The sequence below is a fragment of the Plectropomus leopardus genome, chromosome 2, assembly GCF_008729295.1.
Source record: "Plectropomus leopardus isolate mb chromosome 2, YSFRI_Pleo_2.0, whole genome shotgun sequence".
Taxonomy (NCBI): domain Eukaryota; kingdom Metazoa; phylum Chordata; class Actinopteri; order Perciformes; family Serranidae; genus Plectropomus; species Plectropomus leopardus.
The window spans coordinates 34,865,309-34,888,946 of NC_056464.1; the positions used below are offsets into that span (position 1 = coordinate 34,865,309).

Here is a 23,638-nt window from a genome sequence, read left to right on the forward strand (position 1 = left end):
ATACTGCTGTATTATCAGCTACAACAATGGATCAAGGCCCTCAGTTTACTGTGGACGCAGAGCTACAGCGGACAGGGAAATAAAATCAATGAATCAATCAATAAAAACAATGTAGTTTTCTTCCTGTAACTCTTCATGGAGCTGGAGCTGTTTCCAACCTATAAATATCTGATGTTACTTGAAGGTTGTAGACACTTCAGTAAAGCTTCCACGCTGCAAACATCTGATCTCACATCTGATGTGAATCTGAGATAAATCTATTTTTGTGGAACCAGCCCTGCAGTCCTCCAAAACAACACAAACGCAGAGTCAGAGGGACAGTCAGACATATACAGCCCAGGCTGTAAAAATATATTAAAAGCAACATTTTTCCTGCCAATCAAAGGAGTAAATGAAAGAGCCAGTAAAAAAAATCAATGTGACCATCAGCTGAAGAGGTCAGGTCTACATCAGAGTACAGGAGTCATTATGAGAACCATTATTTATCTGTACACTGACGGTCCGTCCAGCTCGGCCTCCGGAGACTCCACCTGTCTAACTGATTGATTTTGCCACAGCCTCACGCTGCAGCCTCAAACTTCTTTTAGTTTAATGTCCTTACAGTCCGAGAGTCAAACTGAGAGATTCAGAGAGCAGAAAACACCTCTGCAGCTGTCAGGAGGGACTTCAGCGTTGGAACTCGTGGTTTCCATCAACCCTCCTTTACTGCAGAACATAATGTAACACCGTCAGCCTGAGTTTACATTTTAGCAACTTGGCACTGTTACAAATATGCTGAAATAGCTTTTAGTGGCTGTTCTGTGCAGTTCACCCGTGACTGTACAGACAGCTCTCACTGGTATTACCATGGTACTGAAGAAAACTTAAAAATGAGAGGTTTCTTTAAGCAAGTTTTGGAGTTAAAACAAATGTGTTTATTTTTAATAATTTCTTTGTGTTTTTATTGACATTAATTCACAATGAATGACAGAAATGACTTATTCAGACAGTGTGAGTCAAACAGAGTTTAAAAATATGTAAATCATGTCCGTGTGTGTCAGATTTTATGGACTGATGACATTTCTTTACATAAACAGCAGCATTCAGGGGCAAGATGTGTGAGAATTAGGGGGATTTCAGATTGCAACCAGCCTAAACTTCTCCTGGTAGAATTCCCTCAGTATTGATTATTCAGGAGGTTTTTACCGGGAGCTGAATTATCCACAGAGGTCTCTTTCTTTCTACAACAAACTGAACCCAGGGATTAAAACCCGTAATAGCGCTGAATAATCAAGTCACGATACTAATCAGTGTTTCTCCGATGCTGCTTGGCCATGTCGGACACCGCCCACCAAATGATAGAAATGACATAGTGTGCTCACCTTTTTCCTCTCATAACTTAAGATCCAGATGTTCAGGAGTTTTTCACCGGGAGCCAGATTATCCGCAGACTTCTTTTCCTCTTCAAAACAAATGGACCCGGCGATCTAAACTGGTAAAAACAGAAAATAAAGCCGTTTCTAATTAAAAATCTGTGCTTTTCTGACGCTGCTAAACTAAACACTAAACTACCGAGAGTCAGAGTTTGGTTTGTCTGTCCTGGGCGACTGCAGAAACACAGCAACGCATCAAGGCAGGCTGTGCAGACGAGTCAGTGACATTGAATATTCTGTCCAACTGCCTTTTTGTACAATTAAAGAAAAGTTTAAATGCATAAAAAGATGCCACATATGTACTTTACTTTTCCAAAGAAAACATTAGTGGTTTGCAATTTTCTGATATTTTAAGTGTCAAAACATCATGTGGTGTGATCGTCTTGCCATAACTTTGAAATAACTCTGAATCTATTCGTTTATTTTCTGTCCTGTTTGGCATAATCCCTCAAGTGTTTAACAGTCCTGTACAAAATTGTACAGCATTTGTATTTTTTTTCCATCACAATATGCAAACACACTTTGTCCACTGATGTCCATTCTGTGAAGTATAATGTGATGCGGCCACCAAGAAAAAACAAGTTTAGGACATTTTTGCTGAAATCCATTTAAGGACAAGAAGTTGCATCTTACAGCAGTTTTCCAAAGACAAATGGAAGCAGTAAGCAGGTTTTTAACGTCATCTAGATTAGCTTACACTAAAATTACTTGATTAAAAGATTTAATATGAATTTATGTGTGCACGACATTCTGCAATAGATATTTTATTTTAATATAGGCTTTCTGAAAATCCTTTTAGGTCATTGATGCAGATCAAAAACGGCTAAATCTGTGGTAATAAAAAACACAATCCTGATTTTCAGGTTATTATACACTAAAGAAAAAATACTCATTATATTATATTTAGTTTCTGCCAATGTCCCCTTAAATCCTTCACACTGGACCTTTAGATTACTTTAATTTTCTCCATGTTTCACTGCTTTTGCAGCTGTTGTTCGTGTGATTAACGGGCCAAACTATACAATAACTAACTTCCTGCTGTTTTCTGAACAGCAGCATGTACCTGATCCTTTCACCTGCTTCAGTATCTCTGCCTCAAGTCTCTCCCTCCACGTCCTGCCTCTCAACTTCAGCTTGACAGCCTCAGATAACATGCATCTATTGTCTCCAGTTCTGCCATTTTTTAGGTTACAGGCTAAGTTCCTGCAGCAGAAAAGCAATACTGGAGTATAAGTTGTTTTATAAAACCACTGCGCTCCGCTGTGCAGAATATTTGTTAAACGTTTTCTTTCCTCTTGTGTAGTGAAATACCCCGACACTCATCAGCCTCTTCCAGCCCTCAGCAGTGAGACAGCACATTACTCAGCCTCAGATGACTGTTGGTGGAGCATCTTGTGACTGAGAGCAGAGTGGAAAAAAAGCCTCACAGTCTGCTGTTTGTTGGGCTGAAAACCAAGTTGGACAATGTGACACCAAACATTCCTGGGTTTCTATGAAAAATAACTGTTCGGGCTGTCATGGAGCAGAACAGGAAACACAAGCTGCCATTCATGCCAATGGATGGGAGGAGGTGTATCTAACAGTCCAATCAGGGAGCAGCTGAGCGTGACAGGATCGTATTCAGAGGAGGAATGTGATGTGATGTGATCAGGAGGTGACAGAGGAAACATTTTTCTGTCTCGGTGGTCAGTGTGAAGATCTACTGCAAGTAAAACATGAAGACAGGACGTGCCAGAGTGTCTCAACCAGAGTCCTGCAGGCAGCCGCCCAGCGGACACAGTGGTACCCGTTGAAAGTGTCTGATAAACGCTTAAAAATGAATTAAATGAAGTGGGCCACTGATTAATGGGACAAACACGCATATGCTCTTTTACAACCAAGGTTAGCATACGTATGCAGGTTTTTAAGTGTGGGAAAAGCCTGTTAAAAATAGGCGATGGGCTGCTTTCCATCATCAGTGGACCAGAGCTGTAGATGATAGGGGTGTAACGATAAATCAATCTGGATTTATAGATTAAACCAGACCAGTAACCGATATTTGGAACCCATATGCATTTCCAGAAAAAATATAAAAAATCTTTCAATATTTAGAATTTTAAATCAAATTTTTAGATACTAATTCTGCCATGTCATGTTTTGTTGTTTAGTTTGTATATGAAAATGTAATAAATATTTAAAAACACGCACTTCCCAGAAATTCTTGAATGCGCTAAATTTATTCTCTCAATAGCAACTCCTGCTGCGAACTAGCTGCATGCAGCAATAAAACAGGCCGGCACAAACGGGTACTTCACAAAGCCTTAGCTAGCCCGTCACATAACAGCTTTTTAGCGTTTACCCGTTTCTCTGTTTATGTGACAGCGTCCGAAAAGGAGGCTCATCCTGAGCAGTGATGCAGTGATGGTTTGGTCTAACATGATATTAGTGACATCTCCGCAGTCATGCAGCACAGCAGCAGATTTTAAACTGGTAGCACAAGCAACATATTTCACCTATTGTAAGACATGTTCATTTTCATGAACACATTTTAAACAATTGCCAAAACAATGTGTATTCAAAACTTTCCAAAACATTCTATTTATTCTAAACCATTTCCACTTTTTCTATTTTCATAACTTTTCCAGGACTTAAATGACCATGGGAACACTGACTTTAAGGAACTGAAGTTGAAAACAAAGGAGCTTTGTTGTTATTTAACAGAGTGAATTTTGTCTGAGGGGGAAAAAAAATCCCGCACAGATAACGTTGTTTTGGGAAGAGATGTAGAAGCATGTAATTAACGCTTACAGAAGCTTTTCCTGCGAGGACACACAGGGGACATCGGATGCAGCATCAGCTCTGATCACTGATTATCACAGCAGATCAGCACCGTTTATCAGGTTTGCATCTTTACACAACAGCAGAACTGTGAATGTTACACTTTTCTCAGCCTTCTAAATAATATACTCTAGAAAAAATCAGCACAAGCCCCAAAAGCCAAAAGCATGTTAGTGTACAAATGCATGCAAAGCGACCATTTTTTCACAACCAACACACATCAGGAGAAACTTGAGGTCCGGTTTCTTGCTCAATGACACTTAGAGGAGGTGGTCGGCCATCCAGCCGCCACCCTGCCATATACAAATTACCTGAGCTACAGCCATCATTTACTTAAAATATGGCTTTTTTTATAAGACATAACTGTTTTTACCTTTTGAAGCTGTTCAAAGCACAACACAAGGGTATGAAAAATTCAAAGTCACATGACAGCACGCTGTATGTGAGACTGTGCTGCACGTACAACCACACACACACACAGCTCTCACATGCCTCTTTTCCTCGTTTTTTTTTTTTTCCGAGTGAACTTTGAAATGAAAAGCCACTTCAGTTTCATTGAGCACATGATCTCACAGAGCTGCGGCTAAAGGCTCACCGACTGCACCGAGGAAGTCCAACTGTGACAAACACAATCACAGGTCAGAGAGAACAAAAATCCAGACGATCCGATGCCACCGAGTTATGATGATATTTAGAGTTCAGGAAACTCAAGTGGAACAGCTGAGAATAAACTCAGCTTTTGTACAAAAAGTTTTTTGTTTTTTTTTTTGTTCCAAACAGCAGAGGAGCGAGCGGGTCCCTGTTCCTTTTTGATGTTTTTTATGTTTTAACAGATTTCATCTTGTCCCAGTTTGGAGCGTCTTGGCTGCGACAGCGGAGTGTGTGTTCAGATCTGAGCTGTGTGTTTCTGTGTGCACAGGCTGTGATGAATGGCTGCGTGCTGATTGTGTGCAGTCACCATGGCCAAACAGAGAACCACGCCCAGCGCTCCAACACAAACACTGCATTCCACCGAGCCCACTCCTCACACACACGCGGACCAGAAACCAGGACCGGGACTGAGGTCTGAGCAGGACTCAGACCTGTGGACAGAGGTGGCGTGTGAGTTGCAGAGTTCCCTATTGGCAGAGCTCCCGGTCAGCTCGACATCACACTGACAGGAGGGCAGAAAACAAACCACAGCAGGGATCCTGTGCAGCGTCTGCAGTCTGAACAGGAACCAGGAGGACTGGCTGTCAGCAGGGTTTCCCCACAAAAACTGACTCATCTTGTATCTTGACCAGCTTTGGCCAGGTTTTAAAAACATGCAGGAAACCGTGGCTGCGCCGCCTGAACAACAATCAAACAAATGTCATGTGTGGCATTTGTGTTTAAGGATTTGAAATATCTGAAATGTTCTTGTGAGGCTGGGGGTTCCCTCGCCTATGTCTGCACCCACCCTGTTCACTAATGTGTCTGGCATTGTGACATGACGGTTCATGGTTAAAACAAAAAAGGACCCATGAATGCTGCAGGAGGACTGTGATTAGCCAATCAGCAACACATGCAGGACGAACGCAGCTGTAAGGCTGTTCGCCCTAAACCAATGAGGAGTAATAACAACAATGACAGCCCTACAGGCGAGCTAGGCGCTGTTACCAAGGCTGTCCTAAATCGACATGTCTTTTCAATATCGCCTGACATCATAGTTTGCTTTTACTTCGCACTGTACTTTTAAATCCGACAACGGGACTTGTTGCTTGCTGCTAACTAATAATATCTGGGATTATTTTTCTTGGTCATAGCATATTAAAATGCAACAGCAATTATGTCCTCTGCATCAACAACACTCAACATGACAGTGATGCTGCTGTGATCACTTTTTCTCCAAAGAGGGATGTTTTCACTATAATGCTAAACGGTCAACATCATCCATCTGAGCTTGTGTTTTTCAGCACCACTGTGTGGACACAATGTCCTTGGAAATAAAACAGTGAATGGCTTCAGTTACAAACCGGTGGAGCTGGAACCGACTGGAAAAAAGCATCATCTGCTAATACTGGTGTTACTCGCCTTGGGTTGTCTGTAACTTCAACGTCAGTGCACATGATACTGAGTCGTGATGTTTCTCTGGATGATTTTATAACACCCTTCCCTGAATTTGGCACAGAATTCAGGTCAGATCTGTGGTTATGTATCAATGTGGTTGAACCACTGACTCTTGTATCATTTTCCCAAAATACGTCAGTTATTCTTTCCACTCCCTACTTTACTCTGACACCGCAACATGCTGCTCTGATTAATTACTGTGAAGTGGATGTGCGATGTCATCAATCAACAAATGACCTGCTCAGCTGAATCAGACCCTGACTCACCTCACCTCGTTCTCAATGTAAATGATGGTTGAAACAATCGCATCACGCATTGATGGAAACTCTATAATATGATTATATTCTAATAAAGATTTTAACCACACTGCTGCTCAGCTCTACCAAAACAAACTGCCCCTTACTACCCAATCGTTTCCTTTAACACTCTCTAAAAGGTATTTAGGAGGTGAAAATGAAACCAGAGTTGGACTGAAACGTCACACACACAAACACGTGCATGCACATGCACATGCACACGCACGCGCGCGCGCGCACACACACACACACCACCTGTTGGCTGTTTTTAGTACAGGGAAGTGAAATCCTGACTGTTGCCAACACAACATGAGGAAACCATCGAGCCTTTACTTCCTGTTGGCTCTCCATCCGCCCTCCATCTGCTCACTTCCTCCTCTGACCGACTCCTTTCCCTGAGTACCTCTGAGAGGATAGACTTACTAAAACACACACACACACACACACACACACACTAACACACACCTCCACCATACAGCCTATCAATACACCTCAGACTGAAAGACTTCTGCCTGGAGTCAAAAACAACAAAACAAGGACTGAGCGACATAGTGATATACCCCATGCACGCAGTGAGCACATAAAGTATACCTGAGAAAGTAATGCACGACGGTAAGTATATAAAATGCATAATCATGAGCCAGTAATTATAACCGATGAAATGGGGAAGGCTGTTATCATGTGACGTAACCCTGAAGGGAGTAAAGAAGGAAGTCATGTAAAGAGGCAGGTTGTGTGAGTCAAATAAACACAGGACTTTTCCCAGGAGACCTTTGAGACTGTGTTAAACCAAGTGAACTTTGAGTTCATTACCATGTTTCTTTTCCTAAACCTCACGTACGTAACGTCACATTGAGTACATTATGTACCTCCGTGATAACACCATTCATGGGGGGCTAATTTGTTAGATATCATACAAACTGTGACATGAGAATATGTAGTTTGTCAGATGACATTTGCTTGAAAATCTTAGAGATTTTGCTTTACTTAATGAACAGGATAAATGTATAGGGATATCAGATGTTTGATGTGCTTTGATTTATCAGGTTTTAATAAGGTGGATTAACCAAACACTTCTGCGAGCTTCTCAATTAGCTTTCCAGAAGATTTACTGTAAAAAACACATTGATATAACATTCAATGTATTGTGGCAAAGGCCTTTATCCATGCATAACTTTAAATTGTGATCAAAGATTACAACTAGAATTGCTGCCTTGCTGTTGTATGCCTCAGCCAACAAATCGAGGTAACATCCATGTCTGTACAGACTTTTGTAGCCATGACAGTTAACAACGATTCAAATATGGATCCTGCAGCAAAGAAACTATAAATTCTAAAACATGGAAACTTCACACACATCTTCAAACCATCATGATGTCATCATCGCCTGATTGATAAAATAACTTCGAGGACAATATGCTCAGTCCTCAATCACCAACGTTATATAACTACAACATCAAATGCAACCACACAAACACAGAAGTTGATTTAGATTAGAAAAGAACATATTTAGGATGCTGTGTTTATTAAAGTGTAAGTTTAGACAGTGATGAAATAATGAACCGTGTTTCGGTTCTGCAGGCCCGTTGGTAAAAACCTCTCTGCTCTGATACTCTCTGTCTCTCTCTCTCTCTCCTGCAGCATCGCTCTCTTTATTCTCTCATCTTTATCAGTTGTTAACATGCTGCAGAGGGATGCCAAGTAAGCTGCCAGCTTTAAATACACACACGCACAGACACACACTGTGAACTACAGAATCTGCACAAACACCGGTCTGAATTACACAGCTGCTCAGTCCTGGAGCTGAGTCAGTTTACTGCAGTCTGTTTAATACATAATATATAAAGTCAAACATTAAGGAACTTTAAGAGAGTGAGCAGTTGGTTTCCCGGCCTGCATTTATTCTGACGATAACACGACAGCAGTCGTGTCAACAAGGTAGCAGCCGTCCTCTTTCTTCTTGCCACTTTCATGAACGTGCGCCTATTTGCCGCCGCCATCTGAGTTGGCGAAGGTTTAATTGTTCCCACTTGACCATTGCAGCAACAGAAACCACACAAAGGATGCAGAGCAGCACAGGAGCTGATTCTACTGGTGTGTACGCTCTCTGAATTACCAACAGATCCATCAACATAAACATCAGATTCGAGGTTTTAATGTACCACCTGGGCCTGGATATTAGTTAGTCATATGACCTTTTCCTCTAGTTTAACCTTCAGCACACGCTTTGTGGTGACGTGACGAGATTACAGTAGGTGAATATCAGCAGTCTGTAGCAGGTGGCACAAGTCATTTGCAGGATTGAAGGAAGCCAGAAGCCACAGTGGCAGAGATTTGCTGCAGCCCAAATAAAAAACTGAATACTGACGTTGTCAGGTGGCGCAGTGTTATGCTGGATTTTTACTTGGTGCAGGGGATTTCCCACCGTATGTTCTCATTTATGTTTCAACGTCGGATTTCAGCACCATAAGACTAAAGAAGAGCATCAAGTGTGATCAGTTCACAGTGAACTTAAATCATATTCCCAACAGGGCTTTCATAGTTTGGGCTCTACAAAGAAGGTCCACCTAAATATGGAACTTTTCCATGTAGACACCTTATTTATGTTGTTTCATTAGAGCTTTTTACACAGAAATTGCACTATAGGGCCGCTACGAAATCCCCTGTTTACGCTGCCTTTGCATTTTTATATCATGCCGCTCCAGTGTGTGATGTTACACAGCATGTTGGCATCATGGAAACAAAAGAGGTGTAGCGTTTAACACAACTGCATCAGCCTCTAGTGCGACATATAAAACATGCATCGGTAGCACTGTATACACAATAAAAATGGCATAGTGGCATTAACAATGCAAAGCATTTTTTTTTATTAGTGGCTAACTGTTGATAGAAGCTTTTTTAAATCTCCCATGATGGGTTGCACACATAATGCAAAGACAAAACGTCACACATGTTGCATCATGTCCCTGCATAGACCTTTATACGACGCGGTTACTACCTCCGTTGCCGACTGCAGGCGTCAGAACTCTACAACTCTGTCCTCCCGTTCTGTGCATGTAACCTTTGGGACAGACTGACGAGGCTGCATGACAGTGTGATAGCCCCGCCTTAAAGTGTAAGCGGTGGCTACTGACTGTGATTGAGAGCAGTAAGCACAGGGTTTGCAGTGTCTTTGTAAGATGTGAATGACAAATGACAGCACAAAAGAAAACTTGGCCCTTTTCAAAACTGGTTCATCTCCACTTTCATCTTTATCTGCCGCATCACACACGTGTAAAAGAAAACACAAGCGACCAATCACAGATCTAGCCAAGCTACGTGGCATCTCCATAGCTCCAGCGTCTAGTTACCGCCTTGTGCAAAGACTCAGGAGCTACACTGTGAAAGCCCTCAACACAGAGGTGCTGATCGAGCTTTAACAGCTTGCTATTTTGACATTGGATTGGATGTTGGATCTCAGTAGAATATCAAGAAAAATGACTATATAATAAATCAATATCATGATATCAAGATATTCATCTAACTTGATGTTCTATCACATGATTACTTTTGACTAACACATTTTAAAAACACGAACAACCTGAAGGATTATTGAGGCTCAGCAGCTGATAAAACTCAGCAAACTGATAATTATTGATCCTCATAGCAACTGTTGACGCACATCAACACTGTTACAACCCACAGAGCTGTGAATAGACTCACATGTTACATTATCTCTCCTCCTCTCTCTCTCATACACCACTGTTTGTACACAACATCACACACACACACACACACACACACAAAATCACACAGCTTAGCTCACTGCAGCTCATCACATTCACAACAAGCTTCAACACCTCTCTGCACCGACGGCTTCATCAGGATTAAGACACACACACACACAAGCACACACGCATATACACGCGCACACACACACACACACACACACACACACACACACACACACACGCACACAAGCACACATGCATATACACACACACTTGAACGTGTCACAGCAGCACCCTCACCTTAAGGAGGTGAGAAAAGTTAAAGTTGGAGCACCGAGAGGGAAAAATGAACCAACACATTAATCCTCCTTTAGGATGCAGCATCGGCACATACATTAATGATGCATTAATATGATAACTGCGTCATATTTTTATGTTGTCTTATATTATCTGTGCTTCCCTTATAGCTATGTCATTTTTCAGTCTGTTGTTAGTTAAATTTTTCCTTTTCTTTTTTTCCTTACTTGTTGTTTTCTAATGATTGTATTATTAGTTAACTTTATTCATATGTTTTAAATACATATTGCAGATATAAGGGCACTGTAGCTCCTGGCCTCTTGCATCTTTTCACCTGTAATCACACAGCATTACATGATTTTTTTAATTTATCTAAATTTGGCTTTTATTAAAGATTTAGTTCTGTTTGGGCTTCATATTCATGTTGACACCTCAAAGTCTGACCAGTTTTTGTCAGACAGGCCAAATTTCAACTTTATTTGAATATGGTATACAAAACAGCACACACTGCTTGATTTGACCTATTGATGGTAGAAAATAATTAATGTGTTTGCTTCTTGTTTTACTGAAAGCTGAGTGTAATTATGTTTTTTTTTCCAAATGTGTTTTACTTAATGTGAAAATGAATTAAAACATTCAAGCTTGACTCTGTCATGTATTTTTGTGAGTGATGGGACAGAGCACCCCTGGCAGCTACTGTATATACATTATACAAAAGGTTTGGTTTTCATTCAAATTCAGATCCCAGTTCTCAAAATATCTGGATTTGTTAAGCTCTGGCACTAATCTCTTACCAAACCATGACTGTTTTCTTTATCATGTAATTTGTATAATGTTCAATGCAGCGTCTCATTTTTAGCCTGTACTGACCGTTGCTTTCCCCGTCACCGATGTATCAGCTGTAATAATTCATCCAATTACAGTTAAAATTGTGCGGTTAACACGCTCTGTACAGCCGTCGTCTGTACTCTAAATAAATCACGACTTTATGACCATCACATGAGTGTCAGGAGGATCTGACACATATTTAATCAATGTTTCACATCTTCCGCTGCTAATTTCATTTTCAGTTTGGAGCGACAGGTTGGCCACCTAAAAAAACGAATGCGTCTGTTTTTCAAACATGTACGGATCTAAATTGAATCTTTGAGTTTTAGTCATTTCTTACTTCAGTTAACTGCAAGCTGAAGCTAATTAGATTTTCTAAACAGATTTGATCAAAATGCTCTCGTGAACAAGTGAAGATAGAGATGACTCTTTGAGTGCTTTTCATTATGCTAACGTGTCCTGTCGATGCAACTATGTGTCACATTTCAGTGTTTCCCACAGAGTGAAAGTGTATTTGTAACGGCAGCTTTTAAACTTTCAGGGGTTTGTTACCATCTTTGAAATGCCTGCATGTCCCTTTGTATCATTCTGTGTCCTCTCCAGAATCTGAGGTTTCTGAGGATCCATTCACGCAGCACAGGTGGAGCTCTCCCTTAGTGACTTTTTCCTCTGCAGCAGTTTATCACTCGCGTGGTTTATAACTGAGCTGATTGTGTAGGAAACTATTAGACCTAGAATAATTAACGGTTTCACTCTCAATATGTCTGAAGTTCTGCTGCTCCAACACGTTATCGCTCAGAACTCGTCACATGCTGCCTTTCTCAAGACTTGCGTCAACCTATGATGATTCAGGTATCTGTGTGCGTCAGCTGTTTACACTCTGGGATGCTGTTATGGTGATGTCAACAAATGCACGTGAAGAGATGATGTCATGGTGGGATGACGCAGCCCGTTACCGTGATGTCAACAAATGGACATGTGGTGCTATATTTCTAGCAGCGTCCTCACCTGACGCTGTCCATCCACGTTTAAGGCGCACGCAACCAGTTTCATTCGGTCTCGTTGTCAAGTTATATGCATTGCATGTGGTCGCGCTCGCTGCTATCCAGCTGTCCGCCAGCGTATTATAACAATGCCACCGCTTCTGCGCGACCGTGTTATCATCCGACGCATCCGTGTACGTTGCATGTGGACACAAAAGGTGGATTTTGGCGTCACACTTGGGTTAGGGTTAGGGTTAGGGTTAGGGTTAGGGTGGGAATGAGAACGGGTTGGCTGCACCATCTGCGCTACAAATAACCCCGTGGTACATATCTTCCAATAGAGTTCCTTATAAACAGCACAGCTCCAAAAATATATTTGTGGTGGTAGATGTTTTAATTGTGGCAGTTCGCCACAAATAAAAGAAAGTGTGCTTTGCATTTTGGGCAAGACCTGCTCTACTGAGCTGGGATTCCCCTGTACTCGTTACAGCACTAGGGAATTGATTTACTGTACTGATCGGTTAGTACTCATCATGTCGACCTGTGATCAGATCAACAGTTAGGGTGAGGGCGAAGAGGTCTTGGTTAGGGTCAGGCGTGGAGATTAACGTCTTTTTGTCCTCCTGTTACTGTGGCTGGTGGATTCCAAAGTCTACCAGCCATCCAATTAATTATCATCATTTTTTGGCGAGTGAGTAAAGCTAATCTAGCAGCCACTTGATTATTTTACCAGCGTTTGGCTGGTTGCTGGTGCTAATTCCAACCCAGCCAATCCCGATACAGTAGGGTGGTACCTGCCAAAAAATGCAGTGGGTTCAATAATAACGTTCCTCCTCGCCTCCCCGACTCGTGTCTCTTCCTCGTGTCTTACCCCCTCCCAACAAGGATGTGAGAGAGAGATGCGAGGAAGAGACACGAGGACGGAGGAGCCGAAGCTTGGTTCCACAGCGTCAGTCTTAAGCAAGGTGAGTTACTGTGCCACATGCAGAGATGAGGGATTCATACATTATGCCACTTCATAAAAGATTTCCTCGTAGGATACACATTTTTCCTCGCACTTATCTCTTCTGAAAGCCTCCTCTATCATTGTCTCCTTGAGGTGCATTAAAGAGATTGGCAGATCCTCCATGATGGCGGAGGGTGAATGATTTTTGGGTCACGGGAGGAGAGAAGACGCGAGGAAGCATAAGTTAGCATAATAAAATGTGCCCTTTGATTCAGTTCATCTTTTTTAAACTGTGCTGAAGGAAATGCTGTGAACGTTCATCCTGCTGCTCAAAACTTCCTGTCTGTCACACACACACACACACACACACACACACACACACACACACACACACACACACACCAACTCCCACGTTTCCTCCCACTTAACACCTGCCAACCACACACACACAAACACACACACACGTTATGTAAGTGTGTGTCAGGAGGACACTCTAAGATGGTCCAGTTACAATAATCGATCCTGCGGACGCCTCCACGTCATCTGTGTGGATATTTCCAAAAAACAGGTGCAGAGTGAACCCACAGCTACGCGGGGTCTCCGTGTAAGACAGTCACGAGGAGGCACTCAACACCGCGTTCACTCTAGTCTCCATGTGGACAACTGTGGCATCCATTACTGTCACTTCTATCATGTCCACTTGACAAAGGAAAAGTCGTCACATGCTGTATGTTTAAATGCTCATCCGTGTTTCTAAGTGCGTTTGTAGTCAGTTTAATCTTTGCTTAGGTTAGTTTCAGCAGTCAGGGAGCCTGAAGCATCAGTGCTGTTGCTATGGTTACTTGCACTTTAACAACCGTTGTGCAGTGCTGAACAGGTTTTAAATGTGCATGCGTTGCACAATCTGCTGGTGCACATTAGATGGCTCAAAACAAAGACAAAATTATCGGTGCATATTATAGCTGGGATGTTTAAAATTGAATATTAAAATAAAATACTACATTAAGATTTAATCTTAAAAAGTAATAATTATATTTTAGGATAGAACCCGACCTAAAGCTGCAGTGAGCATGAAATTGTGTCCAAATTCAGGGTGAAGTTGTCAAAACAGGCTGCAGATGAAGACCTATGAAAAAACATTTAAACTTCTGTATCCATGTAGACATGAACAGAAACCTGCCAGTCAATCAGAGTACAAAGTATTTTCTACGGCTTTGGTTACTGAAAATCTCTGAAAAACTGTATTCAAATGTCTTGAGCAATAGCAAGCACACACAAATAAAAGAGTAAATTCACCATTTTTTTTTTTTTATATGACCTTATTTTCCCATGATTTTGTGTCTAGTGACTACTGGAAACAACAGTTTTTGAAATTGGTCCAGTATTGAGCAAGACTGCTGTAGACAGTCCTAAAAATAGCTTTTTGATAAAGAGTGAGATCCTTTTTACTTAACCAGAAACAGACCCAAAAACGCTATCGCCAGTCCCACCAGACTCCCTTTAAAAACACATAGTTTTATTATCGTATAACACACTTAGTTCAAAGTTGACAGAAACAAAATTAAACTCACAGACACTGTTATTTCATCTTTCCACTGTTCCAACATTCTCAAATGCCTGATTAGTAGTAATCAACCCTTAATTCACCAATTTAGATGTGAAAATAACAATCTAAGTCCATCAGTGGCAAAAAAGGCTCTTTCAGTAAACTGATGTTGCCAAACACTCAGAGTGGTTACACTGCAGCTCGTTTCGCTGCCACTGTTTGCAGCAGACTCACTCAAAACTGGACCAATTTTAAAACTGTTGCTCCCATTAGTCACTTAAACACAAAAATATGTTAAAATAGGGTCCGAGTTGGAAAATACATAACTTACCCTTAAATTCTGGTTTGTAGTATATATTCTGTAATCAGTCATTTTGCTCGTCTGTAACTTGTTATTTTTTTATTCTCAATTAGGCTTTCAAAACTTAACCAATTAAGATTACCACTGACAACTGAAAGAATAAATAAAACATTACACACGGTCATGTTCTAGTAGTTCTCCATTGAATTGGCGCGAACCCTTTCCTGCCAGCAGGGTTATAAAATAATGATAAAGGTCAACAGCTCTATTATAACCACAAACACTGAGGCTCCGCTGAGCAGAGAGCATCCATATCTTAAATATAGGACGGAGCCGTTAATAATTGATGTGGACTTACATAAGAGACGAAGTGTGCCCTGCTGGATCTGGTTCACAGGCAGGGATTCCGTCTGCAGAGGGGTTTCCACATTTCACTGAATTCTAAAAAAACGCTGTCCACACCAGCGTAAAGTCCAGTGAGCCTGGTCGGTCCGTTCGTCTGTGAACGATACCATAATCTGTCTGCTACAGGAGCGTGACTCTTTATAGGTACAGGATGCCAGCAGTGATGGAGGTTTTCATTTGTAACCAGCATCCCCGTTCTGATCAGAGGAAAGACGCCTCCATGCTGGAGGACTCACTGGTTTGTGTTGGACTCAAGGGAGTAGGATGCATTTTGACACTGCAGTATCATGTAAGGCGAAAGTTTTGAGGGTCCTCCACCACAAAGTTTTAAGCATCAAACAGTTCATTTCCTGCATTCAGGTTAATTTTTACTTTGTGTCTTTTCTGCATCAATTTATGGTGCAAATGTCTCTAATTATGTCAAAATTTTGCTTCTTTCATGTTTATTAGAAGGGACAAAACACGCGTTGTAAATACTGAGGGAGGCGTTTCCCCTGCATCCACCGCGATGTCTACACCTGGGGTTAAATCCACATTATGTTCCCAAAGTATCATCAAAGAGATTCTGGTAAGGGGCGATATATTCCACAAGATTTTGTGATACTGTTAATAGTCAAGTATCCCTTATAATGATAATATTGGATATATTGATTTTTTTTTAATGTGATGAGGTAATTTGATTTGGCAGGTATTTATTTCACTAGAATAACCAACAATGGACATTCCTGTTTACCTATTTTGTTTTTAAATTGTTTCCCGGTAAAGTTTGAGTAAAAAAATCAAATTCCCCATCACGATATATATCAATATTAGGACTGCAACTAATCATTATCAATTGATTATTTTCTTAATTAAATCAGTTAATTGTTTGGTCCACAAAATGGTTTTTTTTTGTTTGTTTGGTTTTTTTTAGAAAAAGCCCCCCCCCCCAAAAAAAATCATCCCAATATAAATCCAGAGATGGTTTCAGCTCAAATTAATATTATTTTATAAATTTAAAAAATATATCTTTGATGTGTGTGATTTTATACAAAAACAGCCAACCCCTCATTCAGTACATAATTATCTAAATATTGCAGGACAGTCATCTACGTTACATACTAACATCATTATTCTTATGGATGTAATAATATTTTTTATTTCTTCCTTTTTTATGAAAATATCCTTTATTTTATTTATGGTTCTTGACGTTTTCAGTTTTCAGTGTTTCATTTCCTCTCTGTACTAAGTTTATTGTTAATCACCAAAACACTAAGGCGAATTCCTTGGATGTGAAAATCTACTTTGGCAATAAACCTGATTCTAATCGCATCTCTTGATGAGAGGATTTCTCTCAACATTTCTCAAAATGCAGAAATCAGTCACAGACAGTGTTAACTCACTACACTTTAACCACAAAAACACAGTTTAAATGTTTAAACGAAGATCATTTTTTTTCTCTTCAAGTCGTTTATTAAAACGGACAAAATATTTGGCTAAACATAAAATAGTATCATCATTCAGCAGTTAAACAGTCCAGTCCAAGCTTTAACGTTTAGAGCAGTGAGGGAGGAAACTGTTCTGCCTCAGATCACTTACATCTGCAAAACAAGACCCAGGTGGTTCAGACTCTATCTGGGGTCTGAAGGTCTGAGTCACTGAGATCACAGAAACACTCGTGTTTGCAGCTTCATCGTCAGGTCGGTCTGAGGCGTCGACACTTCAAACTCACTTCCACCAAAAACCACATAAAGCGAGCTGTGTTAATGCTGACATACATCTGATCCATTAGTTCAATAAGCAACCTGCACATATAATTTAATAAGTCCAGAGGAGCGGATTTACAATTGCAGAGTGAGAGCTTTTTACAGAGCAGCCATTTTGAAACCGACATTTGACAATCAGGGAGAAATCCATCAGCAAGAGGAAACGCAGCATCCAGATTCCTCAAAGACAACAGCCTCAATCACCCACAATTCACTGCACATCACATCATCTGCAGAAGTCACGGATCAGTTCAAACCTCGGTTTGGGAGTCTCGGTTCGGTGAGAGTTCGGTGCAGCAGAAAAAATAACAAAATACAAAAAGTCATGTTTGTTTTCATGTATTCTGAACACAGACGGTGATGGAGGCGACAAAGACAGACACGATCATGCTGGGGAATGAGGTAAAATCCAGATCACTTTCTCAGCCCCTGGTCAGCTCTGGTGGCACTATAGCTTTCAGTGGCTCTTCTAATTCTTTAAAAATAACATCACAGAGCGACGAGCTTACCTGAAACTCAACACTTTACTGTCCCTGCAGTAAAACCACCTGGGGAGCTGCTAACAGGTGACAGAGGTGAGAGTGACACCAGGGATTACACAGAGCCTCCTCCAGTAAACAATCTGACTGACTGTAGCTAAATCAATGTGAAATATTAAATCTATTCTCCTTGTTGCTGCTGAGGGGACTCTGAGCCTCCTGCAGGACGTTAAGAGGACGGACACACTGACTCAGCAGCCGTCTCTTCCTGTGGTCATCATGGCCTCTGCAGCAGCTCCAGACACAAACACAGCACTCACGTGTCTGCAGGTAAACCCGCCTGCATGTCCTCCGCTTCACCAGGAGGTTACAGAGATAACATTCAAGCTGCATTATTTTCAGGAGTTATATTTCAGGATAATTTCTGCAGCACATAATGAAATGTGGCTCGATGCTAGGAGTGTAACAATACACGTATTCCTAATGAACCGTCGCAGTGCAGGCACTTGGTTCGGAGGTAGACCGTGGCCTGTAAATATTAATAACAATTCATTTATCACATTAGAATTGCGAATGTATAGAACTGTTTTAATCACAGAATTTTATCCGCAATCCTCTTATTTACATACACCTATTTCACTGTGTAAGTCTATTGGAAAAAGTATTTTTGGTCCCAATGGCATCATCTGATGGACTCAGTAGCTGTAATTCCACATTTGGGGCTCAGCACTGTTCCCGGGGGCATGGGTGGATTTACCTGCAGCTTTACTCCCAAGAAAATTTAAGACTTCCTGCAGACTGTTCACATTAAAAGCCAACCAACTGAGGCATCAATGGAAGCTAAAAGCCTGAGAACAAACCCATCTAAGCAAACTACATGGGTGTTGTTGGATTCGCTTGGGTGTATTTCCTTTATACTTGCATGGATTGAGGGCATGTGAAGTCATTTTAATTGGTAAATGTAAAAAGGCGGGACAATAACAAGACGATGGGCGACAAAACTGAATGTCCTCAAGAGGAATTGAGTTAACTATGATGTACAGAAAACGTGACTACAAGCAAACTCTGACCGAAAAAAATGAGAAAACTTCCCACCGGCATGTTAGAGCCACCATTCAGCTTGCCTGACATATAGGTCTGCATTTTGCATCGCTGAAATTTGGAGCGTGTGTGCATCGTGTTACGTGTAGTTCTGCAGAGGAATAATTCCAGCTTTACAGCTACACCTGCAACTAACAATTATTTTGTTATCAGTCAATATAATGATATAGTATTATATAGTAATGATATAGTATAAAGTATTATAGATTCAACCCTTTGAAACCTGAACATATTGGCCTGATTCTTTTTAAGAACATAATCAAGAGGCCATGAGTAACTTTACAAGAAAAGACAAAAGAAAACTGAAAATGATGTCAAGAATTTAGTTAAAATTACAAGAAAATTACAAGAAAATTATGATGCAATGCGATATTATGCCATTTGATATGATACGATGCGATGCGATACGATACACTTTATTGTCCCGCAGGGGAAATCTGTCTTGGACTCAGTGCCACACAGATAATGTCTCCACATTTACAAATTGAAATTGAAAATTTGCACACAAAAAATACAAAAATAAAGAAATTACCAGAAAAAGTGCCTTTTTTCTATAACATGATTTTAAATGCATAATTATAAAGATTATAAATACTGTTTTCTTTATTATTTTTCCCAGTTTTTTTGTTGATTTTCTTATAACTTCCTCTTCCTCTTCCTCTTTTCTTTCTCAGGTAATTTTTCTTGTCTTGTCACCTTTTACTAACTTCTTGCAATTGGCAGGACATTTCTTACCAATCTGCTCATTGTCTTTTTCCCATATTTCCAAAATAAAGTAAACTGATCTGCTTGAGTTTCAATGCTTGTGAAAGGCCACCAAAAGCAATGCAAGCAAACTGATGTCTGTTCAGGTTTTAAAGGGTTAAATGTGAATTTCTGACTAAAAAGACCAAAACCAAGAGAAATGTACAGGGATATTAAACCGAGAAAAGCAGCAAATCCTCATATTGGAAAAGCTCGTGTTTGACTTTTTTTTCCTGCTGTCTTTCTGTCAATCAATTTATTGACTAATCGTTTCACCTCTAGTTATAGCGATGTAAGCTGCCTTGCCTGAAGCAAAGACCACCTCTGCTAGCTGCTAAAGAGCAGAAGTGCCTTCTCTCAAATGCCATTATATGTAAGTGCTGTTAAGGCCGCCACCTATTAGCTAATAAGATCTCGAGACGATGCATCCGGATGTGTGTGACAGAGCACCTCAGCTGAACCATTTCAGGGGGGAAACCCTGAACTGTCGTCATCACTGCAGATCACCATTTTAATATATTGTCCCGTGAAGGATCCCAGACACTGTTAATCAGTGTGCCGACTTTATTAAAATCCATCTCGACATTTTATCCGATGAAGGTCTAAGGACCAAACGCTTGTTAATTAGCCTGAGTGAATTTTTGATTCAATGCATTTGTCCAAATGACTCGTTGGGGTGCAAAAACTCAAAGACATTTTGCTTTTGGACATCCCATAAACAGTCCCTGTGCCATCTCTCTCCACGATATAACATTTCAACTTATTTCAAAAAACAGACTTCAGGGTTTTTTATTATCACATAGACTGTGTTCTTATTTCAACTTATTTTCCAAGGATACATAGGGAGGATAAAAAAATCTTTTACAGGCTATTCTTAGATTAGGTTGCAGTATAACAAGTAATATTTTGACCCAAAAAATAGAGACAAAACCTCATCTGTATTGTTCACTATTTTATTTTACAAAAAAAGAAATGAGAAAATCTTAATATCTGAAAAAAGTTCTCTTTTTTTAGGCCGAGTGAACATGAGTTGTAAAATTTTGAGAACAACAGTATTAAACAATAAGTTGGAATGTTAATTAGCCTAAGTGAGTTTTTAATCCAGTGCACTTGTCAAAAAGACTCTTTGGTGTGCAAAAACGGTGCTATAATTATTATTGTGAATCTGTCGGGTCTCAGCATCCAGATCACTAATGATCTTCTTTCAAATGAAATAAGTTTTGGTAGCAAATGACAGACCCAGACTCACACCTGGTGACATATCATCAATGAAAACAGGAACATTTGATCAAAACAAGCCCATTTTGCCTTTGGTTTCCAATAAGAAACAGAGACCCTGTGCCATTGCTCCCGTCAAAATTATCCAAAATTTCAACCTATTTCAAGAAGCAGACATCAAAGTTTCCTTTCCAGCAATTTTCTTTGCAAAGAGCATCTCTGTTTGGTGAATTAGCAGCAGAGGAAAACAGAGGGAGCAATGCCCTCGTTTGGAGGTCACAAGCTGAGGAGGAGTCACCATGAGCCAAGATGCGGGATCCCCCCTCCTTCCTAACGCAATAAGGCAGGACACACCCAGATAGAGAGGGGAGGAGGAGGAGGGGGAGAAGGAGGAGATGGATGAAATGAGAGGAGAGGAGAAAAAAGGAGCAGAGCAGCTACTGGTGCTCATCCGCCCATCTTTGCAGATGACGTAAGGACGGTTCTTCTTGAGCTGAACACCCGTTAATTAAAATAAAACGAGCTCGGTAACGATTTTTCCCCCTCCACCCTCGGTCACCCGTCAATACGACAGCCGGAAAAGCAGAAAAACTATTTGCAATGTGTGCGCCAAATGTGGCCAAACCACTCCAACAAGCTGAACAAGCTCATCCCGAAAGGCGCCGCATTCATGACGACAGTGAGAGGACACCAGAGTCAAAGCAGAAACACACACATTTTAATACCAGAGCAGGAGCAACAACCGCAGCAACCAGTGTGCGCTGAAAAAGAGCCTCCTTTTTTAATGAAGTTACCAGAGACCGTGTAATTTACTGATGACAAAGGGGTTCTTTTGGTTACCAAGGGGAAATATCACTCGGAAAACAAAACACTGTAGGCAGGGACTATGAGCAAACTGTTTCCAGACACTCGGAGACATCCGCAGGCGGTCTGATTCCTGCCTCGCAACCACTGCAACAGTCGATACGTGCCGTTCTGTCGCCCGGGGAGACCCGTAACAAAAGCGCCATTCAGAGTCTTACTATTTAAACAACATTTCTAAGTTAACAATTAACGTGAGGATTTCGTGGTCTTGAAAAACTAAAAAACCTTCACTGTGAACTGCTTTACAATTCGGCACACCTCTAGTGCACACACAAACATCTCATTTTACTAAAATGACAACTTTAGTAACTGATACGCACTCACTTGCTGGAAAATACACAGCGGTTGCCGACTAGCGAGCACTGCGTAACATGACTAAAAGTTCATATTTTATGGAAACTGAGTGCTATCCGATATATTAGATGTGTGTTAATTTCTACACGATCCCACAGTGGCGCAGCGTGTGTTTAAACTGGTGTTTTGATTGGTCTAAAAAACGATGTTTAACGTCCACATTTTTTTGAATGGAGCCTTAACAGCGTTGACTGCAGACAGAGAGGCACGTATCGGGGCTGTAACCTAGCTAACTGTCGGGACGTTTGACGGGAAGAAACGGGATAGAAAACGTGCCTCGAGGGGGTTTGTGAGACACCGTTGTTGTTGATACTGCAGTAAATACAGTAAAATAGAGGTTAAAATGTCCCCAAACGGCTTGGTTGTGCGTTCACACCTGTGGAAAACCCCAAAAATCGCCTGTAGTTGCTAATAAGTGGGTGTCAAGGTAAAGAAACAGCGGTTGTGAACGTTACCCGGATGCTAAGCAGTGCGGACAACCGGGGACACGACAGAGTCCTTAAAAACACGCTTTAAAATCACTTTAGCGGACAGACGACGATGTTTTTGGTGTTTTTCAGCCACAAGTGATACGAAAAGGAATCGGACTTGTGGCAGATAAAGTTTAAGAAAAAAAAAGACACACACAAAAAGACGTTACCTCCACTCGGGGATCCTCGTCCAAATCACGTCCCGCTGTGGCTGTTTGTGAGGCAGAGCAGCGTCTTCAGTTTAGAGGGGTTTGTCCATTTCCCAGCAGGGCTCCAACTTGACAACTGCAGTGGTGAAATGATTGACACACCGGGTGGTGTTGGTGGTGGAGGAAAAGATCTTCAGCGTCCCTTTGTTCCGACGTTTAAACCAGTTTCTTTGACAGTAATTGTGGAAGCATCAGCTCTGGTCCTGCAGCGGTTAGAGGAAGCAAAACAAATCCAGATTCAGTCAGAAATCAATCCGGCACAAAGGAAGAAATACAATTCTCTCTCCTGGAGGGTAAAAGCTCTGGCAGCGAACAGCAGATCCAGTAACTGGTGGTGTGTTGGTGTTTGCAGAGCGGTGGGTGGGACTGGAGGGGTCCGACACATGCAAACAGGGACCAGAGAAAAGACCCAAAGTCCGGGTCAGCAGCGTCTTTTCCTGGCGAGCTGGGGGAACTGAGAGAGGGAAGTGAACTGGTGCTGGAGACCGCGAGAGAGGGAGGGACCAGCCGGGATTACCCTGTTTTTAAGGTGGATCTATGAATTAATTAGGTAATCAGGCAGAAACAGAGCTCTCGCTATCGAGAACATCAGCCCCGGGGTGAACATCCAGGCTGAAGCCCTGGAAACTTCATAAAGGAGGAATTATCTGAGGAGAAAAGGAGATCCACATCTGGAGCGATGTATGGAGGCTCATATCCGCCCACTGCAGGGACGCACATGATGAGACACTATCTTGTTTATTGTATCTTCTTTTTTTTAAAACATGTTTTTCCAGGATAGACAACCATAAAAAAAACTTTGCATCATTGACCTCAACAGGCTTA

General features: G+C 41.2%; 1 protein-coding gene across 5 annotated transcripts in view; it reads right to left on the reverse strand.

Annotated features, from left to right (window-relative positions):
• LOC121960036 (plasma membrane calcium-transporting ATPase 1-like) overlaps positions 1–23,351 on the reverse strand; it is a 131,125-nt gene extending 107,774 nt beyond the window's left edge. For 2 of the 5 annotated variants that reach the window (XR_006106946.1, XM_042509631.1), the window contains exons 1-2: positions 22,775–23,344; positions 1,362–1,471 (exon numbers count right to left, since the gene is read on the reverse strand). The gene's annotated coding sequence lies outside the window, so the exon portion shown is untranslated. Of the gene's footprint in view, positions 1–1,361; positions 1,472–22,774 lie in introns of all 5 variants that reach the window. The other 3 variants (XM_042509646.1, XM_042509656.1, XM_042509639.1) reach the window with 3 other exon arrangements.
• Between the last annotated feature and the right edge of the window lie 287 nt (positions 23,352–23,638).